The 8,175-nt window shown below is 38.3% G+C and overlaps 1 pseudogene across 1 annotated transcript; it reads right to left on the bottom strand.

The window, feature by feature from the left end:
- Positions 1-1,811: 1,811 nt before the first annotated feature.
- On the bottom strand, positions 1,812-2,442 carry LOC309835900 (transmembrane emp24 domain-containing protein 2-like; annotated as a pseudogene). Its single transcript has one exon. The product of its transcript is annotated as a transmembrane emp24 domain-containing protein 2-like (transcript).
- Between the last annotated feature and the right edge of the window lie 5,733 nt (positions 2,443-8,175).

The raw sequence follows: 8,175 nt of genomic DNA, 5'->3' as shown, positions 1-8,175 counted from the left end.
TTAATACTTGTACACGTAAACACATAGTGCAAATAGTCTTATTCATAATTTAGATTTATTTTTAACAAACTTGGAGTCAGATCTTGGAATCATTATTTTGATGTTACTGTGTAGCTACCAAGACCTCATTCCAGGAATAGTAGAAACATTATCACTGCCACTTGATTGTTCACCTGTATTTATATTCCTACTGTAATTCTTGATCAGTTGTTTGTGTGTAGGAATCCTTTTAAGCCACTTGTCCATTTTATGAAGCTCAGTTAACATTAGGTAACATAATCCAGAAATCCACTGAGTAATACAATTGCAGTATGTGACTATAAGTTGAAATTTGACATAGGAGAAAAGGTGCCATTGTCAACTCCTCCAAGTTACAGAATGTCCACCACCCCACAGGATTTCTTACATATTACACAAGCCATTGTCCATCAGACAGAGTGAGTGAAGGTACCAGATTTGATCTGTATATTACTGTACAACATTTAATTTCCTACTTTTGTTCTTATTGTTTTTTGTTTTTAAAAATAATTGTTTATTTACTGAACCTTGGGCAGATTAGATACACAACCAATTTTAAATTTATATCTTTTAACTCAGTTTTGCAGTGTTTTCACACACACATGCACACAAATTGGCATGCAACAGTTGTCCTAAGGTAAAACACAGTCACCTTAAACTGTTGCAAGTATTTTCACCCAAGGTTGAAAAATTGCTTATCCTGAACATAAAAACTTTTAATAAATTTAAATTAGTTATATAAACCTCGTTACTTGTAGTTTTCCCCTTGCAAAGATCCAAAAAAAAAAAAAAGTACAAACCCATCATCAGAGACCAAGAGAAAGTCATTTTATTTTATACAAAACAAAATTCACATGTGCCATAAAAGAAAGACCCAGGAAAAACAAAAACAGAAATCCTAATACTGACAGTAATGTTCAGTACTCTAACTTAAACAGTGGCCAAATGCCACTGATCAAAAATAAAACAGTGGCTGTATATCACTGCAAAGAAATCCAAGAGGCTTTTAACCCTTTGGCATCAGAAATCCAGAGTTTTCCAATTACTTGAACGCATACCTCCTATGTGCCAAGAGTAGAGAAAGTGGATGTGCCAGCATAGAAAGAAAAAGAACTATCGTTCACTGCAACACCCAGAGAATTGGCTTTAATAGATACTTCTTACAAGGTTAGGCAGAAACCAAAACAAGGGTCATTAGCTGCTTGTGTCAACAATTTTAAGTGGAGGTGATTGAGGTCTAGGGTTCAAAGTAAAACTATAAGGGGAAAAAGGTTGTTGGCTTAAGTCTTATCTTTAAAGCAAAAACAAGATAGGCAAGGTATAAAAGTACCAACCTGGTAGCATATTCTAGTCACAGAGCTCTGCCATTAGGCTGGATAGAAAATGTCAAGATTCAGATTGTTGTTTCTCATAAGGACTCAACAAAATGAATCTTTAATGACTTGAACTGCAGGATAAGGGATCCCAAGAATGCAGTCATTTTAGTAAAGTACTATCCTGAACAAACTGCATTTTATGATGAAAACAAAAGGAAAGAAGATATAATAAGGACTATACACCTATATTCCACTTACAGTGCTTGAGTTCTGGAAGGACCTGTATAATGAAGGCAGAATTCAAATATGAAATCATGCCAATCACATGTCAAACTTCACTATAACTTTCCTAAAAAAGTGTTTTCCCCCAATATCTCTTAATCACAAAGAAAAAGAAGCTGTGAATGTACAGTTCAGAAAATAAAAACGTAGAAACTAATGACATTATTATGACCAAGATGTTTGGTAAACAGTGAATTATGAGTTTGGGCTCATCAGGAAAAGGCTTTTTAAACAACCCTCTGGACTGCAAAAAAATCTCTTCAGGTAGTAGATCTGTCCCAATGTCATGGCAACTAGAACAAGAGCTTCAAAGAAGGACCAAAGGACCACTCTGCTGTTTGTGTTGTCATTGATTGCTCTGTGTATTCTCTCCCAAACTCCCCTGTTCATGCTTTACAGCTGTTATTGCCACTGCGAGCTCATTAATCATTTCTTCTAGCTTCTTCTGGTGAGCTTCTGTTTCCATGTCTTGTCCTTAGGGGGCCTCCCCATTATCAATGGTGTACATCACTATCTTTGGAGTCACGGTGGACACCCTATTGCTAAAACAAAACTTATATGTTCCATCCATGTGAGCAGCAAATGTGTATTTCCCACTGGACTCCCTGTCTCCCTTATAAATTCCTTTATTTTCAGGCCCTGTAGCCTCCACATTGATGTCCAGGAAGCCGCCCTCAGCTACCTCGAAGATGAGGCCCATCTTGGTGCCCGAGGTGACCCGTTTGAAGAAGCATTCCTCTGCGTGCGCATCGATGCTGACGAAGTAGCCCGAGACCGTGGCCAGGAGGGCGGCCAGGAGCACGAGAAGCTCAGCGAGCGTCACCATGGTGCTGCTGGGGCCAAAGCCAGCATCGCAACTGTGCCCTCCGGAGCTGCACCACCACAGCCTTCTCCTAATTTCCTACTTTTTTGATTAAGACTATAGATATGTCTTGACATTTCCTTCCCTCACTCCAGTGGAACATTTCCATGTCCACTCTGGAGACTAGTGCGCTCTAAACCCTTGCTGCTCATACTGTGGTTTATGGACTAGCAGAATCAGCATCATCCCAGGAGCCTGTTAGAAATGCAGCATCTCAGGCCCATCCTCAAATCTACTGCATCAGAGTCTGCGTTTCAGCAAGATCCCCTAGAGAATCATACGTCGTTAACTTTTTTTTTAACATCTTTATTGGGGTATAATTGCTTTACAATGGTGTGTTAGTTTATGCTTTATAACAAAGTGAATCAGTTATACATATACATATATTCCCATATCTCTTCCCTCTTGCGTCTCCCTCCCCATCCCACCCCTCCAGGCGGTCACAAAGCACCGAACTGATATCCCTGTGCTATGTGGCTACTTCCCACTAGCTATCTACCTTACATTTGGTACTGTATATACGTCCATGCGTTAACGTTTGAATGAACCTCTCCCTCGTGCGAAAGAGCCTAGAGGCTGGCATTCTGCATGAAGAGTGGGGCTGGAAGATCCACCTTTCTTTGTGCAGTTTAATGCCCTTGCTTTCGGTTCTGTGCCTCACTCTCATCAGGATCTCTGTCTAGTGTCCCCCAAGTCCCCAACGTGGTCGATTTCTTCAGAAATGAAATTTCTTGTGGCATCATAGTTTTTCAAGCCTCGGTGTCTCACACAGATTCCTTCTCCTTTCCTCTGCCTGAAATTTCTTTCCCAATCCTTCTCTCCTTCACATGAGTCCTTTCAAGACCCAGTTCAGGTGGTATGATCTCAGGAACAGTTTCTCTGGCCTGCCCCCCTCTCCATCCCTCTACCATCACAGACCCACAGACCAACAGAAATGCCTCTTTGGGGGCACCCACCTCACCCAGTGCTTACTCCATCTTTTCACAGGTCCTGGTCATTGCTACCTTATCCCTCTCTTCGACTGAACTGTAAGCACTTAAAAGCCTTTGCTCCCTCAATACTTAGCACAAAGCCTGGCACAGGCACACAGGGAGGTTCCTAGTAAATAGCTGTCGAATAAATGTGTCTGAACTGACCTGAACCTTTAGCAGTTCTCTCACTTGTAGTGAAAGCACAGGCACCTTGTAAACGTGTCTTCGGTTTTGCCCCGATGATGTGGAGAGTCTTTCCAGGCTTCTTCTGCTCTGGATGGAATTTCTGCTCCCCCTGGTTTCTTACCTGCTGTCTCACATCTGGACTTGGCCTCTCATTTTGGGCTCTGGAGCTGAAACCAGTTAGACTGCCTGCCTGACTTTCTATCTATTAATCTTGACCCTGAGTGCCGATTCTTGACCTCAGTTCAGCACTAGACAGAGAGCACCGTGAGCTCCTTGGTCCTCAGTCCCTCTAGTCAAACTGGGCTAATGAAAGAGAAGAGTGCAGTCAGGAGTGGATGGATTATGTTTAGGGAAAGCTATACTGTGGAAATAGGTCGTTGTTTTATTTTTATATTGTTTTGATGTATAGAGTTTGTTTTATCTTTGCTTTTGCCAGATTAACACAGTATTTATATAACCTTGTGTTTCTTTAGAATGACATTTTGTGGGGGCTTCCCTGGTGGCGCAGTGGTTGAGAGTCCGCCTGCCGATGCAGGGAACACGGGTTCGTGCCCCGGTCCGGGAAGATCCCACATGCCGCGGAGAAGCTAGGCCCGTGAGCCATGGCCGCTGAGCCTGCACGTCCGGAGCCTGTGCTCCGCAAGGGGAGAGACCACAACAGTGAGAGGCCCGCGTACCGCAAAAAAATAAATAAATAAAAATAAAATAGAATGACATTTTGTGGAGAATGGGAAATTGTCATTTCATTCTTTCTTAGTCTAACCCTAGGCCACATGCCTGTGATAGAATTTTTTTCTGCAGGCTTTTTGCAGGATTATATGAAATGAACATGAGATTTTTGCGTTATTCCAAATAGTATTTCACAAGCTGACCCTATATTTGCTATCCTCAACCTGAGATAAATATGCAAGAATTTACCATTCTGAATATAGTCTATTAATTTTCAACTTAGTGACCTATTTCTACTTCAATCATAAATGCCAAAATGTATTAGCTTAAATTAGCTTTGTGTCTTATGTTTACACTTCTGTGTATTTATAATCGTTCAACTAAAATGATAACTGAGAGACAGTCCCTCAGAATTGAGAAGTTATATGAGAAACTACCCAGCTATACCTTCTTTTGTTAAATTAAACTTTTTATTTTGAAATAATTGTAAATTCACATGCAGTTTATTCACATGCAGAATAAATGTAAATTCACATTGTAAGAAAAAATGCAGAGAAATCCTGTGTACCCTTTATGCAGTTTCTCCCCGTTGTAACATCTTATAAAACTATAATGCAATGTCACAATCAAAATACTAAGATGCCGAACACTTCTACTGCCACAAGTATTCTACATGTTACTTTTGTATAGGTTCACCGCTCGTCCCCTCCGCTATCACCCTCTCCTTAACGGCTGCCAACCACTAATCTGTTCTCCACTAGAGAACATATGGTAGTTGCATGTTTATTTTACTTTATTAAGAAACTGCTAAGCTGTTTTCCACAGTGACTGTACCATTTTACATTCCCACCAGTAATATTATGAGTGACTCAGTTTCTCCATATCTTCACCAGCATTTGGTGTTATCACTATTCTTTATTTTAGGGATTCTGATAGGTATATAGTGATATCTAACTGTGATTTAGTTTGCATTTATCTAATGGCAGATGAGGTTGAACAGCTCTTCATGTGTTTATTTGCCACATTATATCCTGTTTGGTGAAATGTCTCTCCATGTCTTTTTTTTTTTTTCGGTACGCGGGCCCCTCACTGTTGTGGCCTCTCCCGTTGCGGAGCACAGGCTCCAGGCGCGCAGGCTCAGCGGTCATGGCTCACGGGCCCAGCCGCTCCGCGGCATGTGGGATCTTCCCAGACCGGGGCACGAACCCGTGTTCCCTGCATCGGCAGGCGGACTCTCGACCACTGCGCCACCAGGGAAGTCCTCTCCATGTCTTTTGTCAATTTTCTAATAGGAATTTTGCTCTCTGGTTTTGAGAGTGCTTTATATATTTTAGATACTAACCCTCTGTTGAATATGTGATTTGAAAATATTTTCTGCCAGGCTGTAATTTGTCCTTTGATCTTCTTAACAGGGTCTTTCACAAAGCAAACATTTAAAAACCTTGATGAAGACTAATTTATCAATTTTTCCTTTTATGGATCATGATTTTGGCATCAACTCGAAGTCTATGCTTAGTCTTAGTTATCCAAGATTTTTCAGTTTTTTCCTTAAATTTTTTACAGCTTTAAATTTGTCTGTTATACCTTTTGAGTTAATTTTTTTGAACAAGGTGTGACACTTAGGCCAAGGGTCTTTTTTTTTCTACAGATGATGTCCACTTTCCTTAGCACTATTTGTTGAATGGACTTTCTGTCTCCCATTGTGTTACTTTTGCACCTTTGTCAAAAATCTATAGGACATATTTTTGTGGATCTATTTCGGGGCTCTCTATTCTGTTTGTCTACCCCTCCATCAATACCACAAAGTCTTGATTGATGTAACTATGTAATACATCTTGAAACCGAGTAGACTGATTCCACCAATTTTATTCTTCTTTTTTCAAAAATGTTTTAGCTATTCTAGTTCCTCTGCCTTTCCACATAAAATTTAGGAGATATATATATGTGTGTGTGTGTATATGCATATATACACACATATATATATATATATCTCCTCACAAAAAAATCTTGTTATAATTTTTATAGGAGTTGTGTCAAACCTGTATATCACTTTAGGGAAAATTGATATCTTTACTATGTTGACTCTTCTAATCCATGAACACTGTATTTCTTGTTCTTTTTTTTTAAGATTTTTTTTTTGATGTGGACCATTTTTAAAGTCTTTATTGAATTTGTTACAATATTGCTTCTGTTTTATGTTTTGGTTTTTTGGCCATGAGGCATGTGGGATCTTAGCTCCCCACCAGGTATTGAACCCGCACCCTCTGCATTGGAAGGTGAAGTCTTAGCCACTGGACCATGAGGGAAATCCCTCTTTTTCTTATGCAATTACTTTATAGGAATCAAACTACTGTTCATGGATGTTAATAAGATAGTTTCTATTATGTACCTGGTGTTTTCTTTTTCTTTTTTTTTGATTTTGAACTCTGTATTTCTATCGACTTATTTAAATCCTTAATGTCTTATATCAGCATTGTGTAGTTTTAGCATACAAATCCTATGCATGTCTTGTTAGATTTACACATAAGGTTTTTTTAAAGCTATTGTACAAGTGTTGTGTTTTTCAGTATTCATATGTTCATTGCTAGTGTATAAAAAAAAATCAAGTTTCGTATGTAGATCTTGTATCTTGCCACATTGCTGCATTCACCTATCAGTTCTATGAGATTTTTTTGGTAGAATTTGAAATTTTCTACAAAGTCAATCGTGTCTTCTGTCATAGGGACAGTTCTATTTCTTTTTTTCTGATCTGTATGTCTTTTATTTCCTTTTCTTGCCTTATTTAACTGGCTAGAAATTACAGCACTACGTTGAATAACATTGGTGAAAGCAGATATCCTTGCCATGTATCATTAAGCATAAGGTTAGCTGTAGGGTTTTTTTGTAGATGTTCTTTATCAAGTTGTGTAAATTCCCCTTATTCTTATTTTTCATGAAGTTTTTTGAATGGTTGTTCTGCATTGATTGATTTTATCATGTTATTTTTTCTTCTTTTTTTAATATAGTAGATTATGTCAAATTGATTACATTGAATAGTTTTCAAATATTGGAACTTTCTTGCATCCATGGAATAAATCTCACTTGCTCATAGTATATAATTCTTTTTTTAAAATATATTGCTGAATTCTATTTGCCAATATTTTGTTAAAGATTTTGCACCTATATTCATGAGACATATTGTTGTACTGTTGTGCAGTTTTCTTGTTTTTTACTGTCTTTGTCTGGCTTTGGTATCAGAGTAATACTAGTTCATAAAATGAATTGGGAGCTATCCTTTGGTATTCTATTTTCTGGAGGAGCTTGTGTGTCGAATTGGTGATAATTTTTTTTTTAAGCATTTGGTAGAATTCTCCAGTAGAGTCATCGAAGATCAGAGTTCTTTTTTGGTAATTAAAAAAATTATGAATTCAATATCCTTAATAGCTTTAGGGCAATTCACATTATCTATTTCATATTGGATGACTTGTAGTAATCTGTGATTTTTGAGGAATCTGTCCATTTCTCTAAGTTGTCAAATATATTTGTGTAGAGTTGTTTTTAGTACTGTTGACCTGTGAACAGCATGGAGGTTAGGAGCACCAACTCTCCATGCAGTCAAAAGTCCATGTATAACCTATAATTGGCCCTCCATATCCATGATTCCACATCAGCATATTCAACCTATTGTGTATTGTGTAGTACTGTAGTATTTACAATTGAAAAAATTCCATGCATAAGAGGACCTGCACACTTCAAACCCATGTTGTTCAAGGGTGAGCTATTTTTCAGGGTGGGGGTGGTAAATGTTTATTTATTTTTCTTTTCTCTTTTTTTATTGAGGTGTAGTTGATTTACAATATTATATGTTTCAGGTGTACAACATAGTAATTCA

The sequence above is a fragment of the Grampus griseus genome, assembly GCF_964374135.1.
Source record: "Grampus griseus genome assembly, chromosome: 18".
NCBI classification, from domain to species: domain Eukaryota; kingdom Metazoa; phylum Chordata; class Mammalia; order Artiodactyla; family Delphinidae; genus Grampus; species Grampus griseus.
Note: the sequence above shows the minus strand (reverse complement) of the source record. Positions and strands in the feature narration are given on the sequence as shown.